The 2740-nt window shown below is 53.4% G+C and overlaps 1 pseudogene; it reads left to right on the top strand.

Moving 5' to 3' along the window:
• Window positions 1–1231, top strand: LOC123169112 (protein STRICTOSIDINE SYNTHASE-LIKE 10-like; annotated as a pseudogene).
• The last annotated feature ends 1509 nt before the right edge of the window (window positions 1232–2740 follow it).

A 2740-nucleotide genomic window follows, 5' to 3' on the forward strand; every position in this document is an offset into this window, starting at 1 on the left:
TCCAGCAGAAGATCGACCACGCTCCATCGAACAAGTACGTACCGACGTGATCGAGGTTGATCGATCCACAAGCTTAAGGTAGCCAGCCAGCGAGGAGGGTAGCCGCCAACATGGGCTGCGGCATGAGCCGCCTCCTCAAGGCCACCGTCGCTCTCGTCATACTCGTCCTTCTCTTCATGCCCGGGGCCATGGCAGCCGCCGCCGCAAGCTTCGACGCCTCCCGGGCACAGCAGCTGCCCCTGCCGCCCGGAGAAGTGCACGGGCCGGAGAGCGTCGCCTTCGACGCTCAGGGCTGAGGCCCCTACAGCGGCGTCTCCGACGGCCGCATCCTGAGGTGGAATGGGCCCAAGCTCGGTTGGACAACATACGCCTACGGACCAGGCTACGACACCGAAACGTGCACCACATCCAGGTTTGGCACGGAGGCGGACATAGAGAGCCGCTGCGGCCGCCCGCTTGGCCTGCGTTTCAACCAGAAAACGGGCGACCTCTACGTGGCCGATGCGTACAAAGGGCTTATGCGTGTGCCGCCCGGCGGCGGGGAGGCCACCGTGTTGGTCGACCAGATTGATGGCATGCCGCTGCGCTTCACCAACGGGGTTGACGTCGATCAAGTCACCGGTCAGGTCTACTTCACCCATAGTTCGATGAACTACGACAGGTCAGAACACGAGATGGTCACCAAGACGGGGGACTCCACGGGCCGCCTCATGATGTATGATCCACGAACATCGGACGCCACCGTGCTCCAACCAAGGATGACATACCCGAACGGCGTCGCGCTCAGCGCCGACCGCACGCACCTCGTGCTCGCATCTACTGGCCCGTGCAAGCTGCTGAGGCACTGGATCAAAGGGGTCGACGCGGGCAAGTCCGAGCCTTTTGCCGACCTGCCGGGCTACCCAGATAACGTCAGGCCCGATAGGAAAGGAGGCTACTGGGTGGCGTTGCACCGTGAGAGAAATGAGTTGCCCTTTGGTCGTGATAGCCATCTTCTTGCTGTGAGGGTCGCTGCTGACGGGAAGATAGTCGAGGAGATGAGAGGGCCAAAGAAAGTCAGGCCAACCGAGATCATGGAAAGAGATGACGGCAAACTCTACTTGGGCTCGGTGGAGCTTCCTTATGTCGGCGTAGTAAAAAGGAAGTAGAGAAGTAGAGTATAGTAGATATAGGATGGATTTAGTTTCTTATTATTCTTGCGGCTAAATGTAATGCTCCAGTTTCTTTTTTATCAGGCAAACTATTGTAATCCTTATTTTTATTAGCAAACCATTTATTTCTTGCTTCATTTTAATGTCGGGCGTGATACTGATGTCGTTTACTGCTATGGGCTAGAGAGATGCAAACTTGAAGAGACGGACGTAGGGCATGTCGACGGAGCCGATCCACAGCGACCCGTTCCGCTCCACCACCTCACTCACCGTGGAGTCACTGAACCCGCGCAGCGCCACGGCCACCGTGCCGCTCTTGGCATCTCCGGTGACGGCGACCCTGATGGCGCTCATGGAGTTTGCCATGGTACCGTCCAGTTCCCCCTGCTTTTCTCGGTTCAAGCCCACCCATCCTAATAGCGCTTCGAGTCCCCTGTAGCTGGATTGCACTCTCCCGCCGTGTCTGGACTGGAGAAATTGTTTTCCCACCTAAAATTCTGGGTTTGGGCCACCGCTCCGCTCCGCTGTGGGGGGTTTTGTTTTGGTTTGAAAACCAATACGCGCGAGCCCCCGAATTTTGAGAGAGAAACGCACGCGGGAGTTGCCGAAGAAAATTTTGAGAGAGAAACTCCTCCTCCCACGGATCGCTCTGTGTGACTCAATCTCGGCCCCTCCTCTCTCCTGGATCCGACGGCGCCCCACCGCTCTGTCAAATTTGCGTATAGAGGTTGATACGATCTTTCCAGGCCCATACAAATGTCATGGCGCGCCCGGGGGACTCAAGAACAGCAAAAGTATGAAGTGTGATGTGGAAACGAAATCCCACATACAGTCCAGATATTTGTTGGCGCGTCCTTCATGGAATTATCTCGTCGATACTCACTAACTGACACATCAACTCAGATGGGGCGTGCCTGATTTGTCATCAGGATGCGGAGGATATCCTTAATTTGTTGTTTGATTGCTGTCACGCTAAGGAGTTACGGAACCACCTAGGCATTTCAGATATTGTGAAGGAGGCCAAACAAATTGATCGATCAGGGCTGTCATAATGGAGCACCTAATCTTAGCGTCAGATAATCCATTGTCAATTAAGCCAAATCTAAATGTCAAACAGGCACTATTGGTTGGCACCTGATATCTTTGGTGGATCAGGCGCCAGTTCACTCATGATGGTATTCCACCACCCCCTATGAGAGGGCATATGTCAGTCCTAGCAATTACAAATATTTATCATGAGGCTATCACCAAACAGATTGTCACAAGGGAGCAAAAGTGGTGCAAACCAGATCCTAGGTTTGTGAAGGTGAATGCTGATGCTGCTTTCTTTGTTGGTGAAGGGGTGGGAGCTACAGCAGCAGTAATTATCAGAGAAGATAAAGGACACTTCCTAGCAGCACAGTGTAAGTACATCACCCATGCGGCTGATGTGACACGTGAAGCAACTGCAATGTGAGATGGACATGTTTTTGCAAACTCTCTAGGATTTCCTCAGGTGCAAGCTGAATCAGATTCCCTAAATGTTATAAACTTATATGATGGTCAGTCAAGATATTGGGATGCATCGGCAACATTATTCACCGAGTGTA

The sequence above is a fragment of the Triticum aestivum genome, chromosome 7D (genome assembly GCF_018294505.1).
Source record: "Triticum aestivum cultivar Chinese Spring chromosome 7D, IWGSC CS RefSeq v2.1, whole genome shotgun sequence".
NCBI lineage: Eukaryota > Viridiplantae > Streptophyta > Magnoliopsida > Poales > Poaceae > Triticum > Triticum aestivum.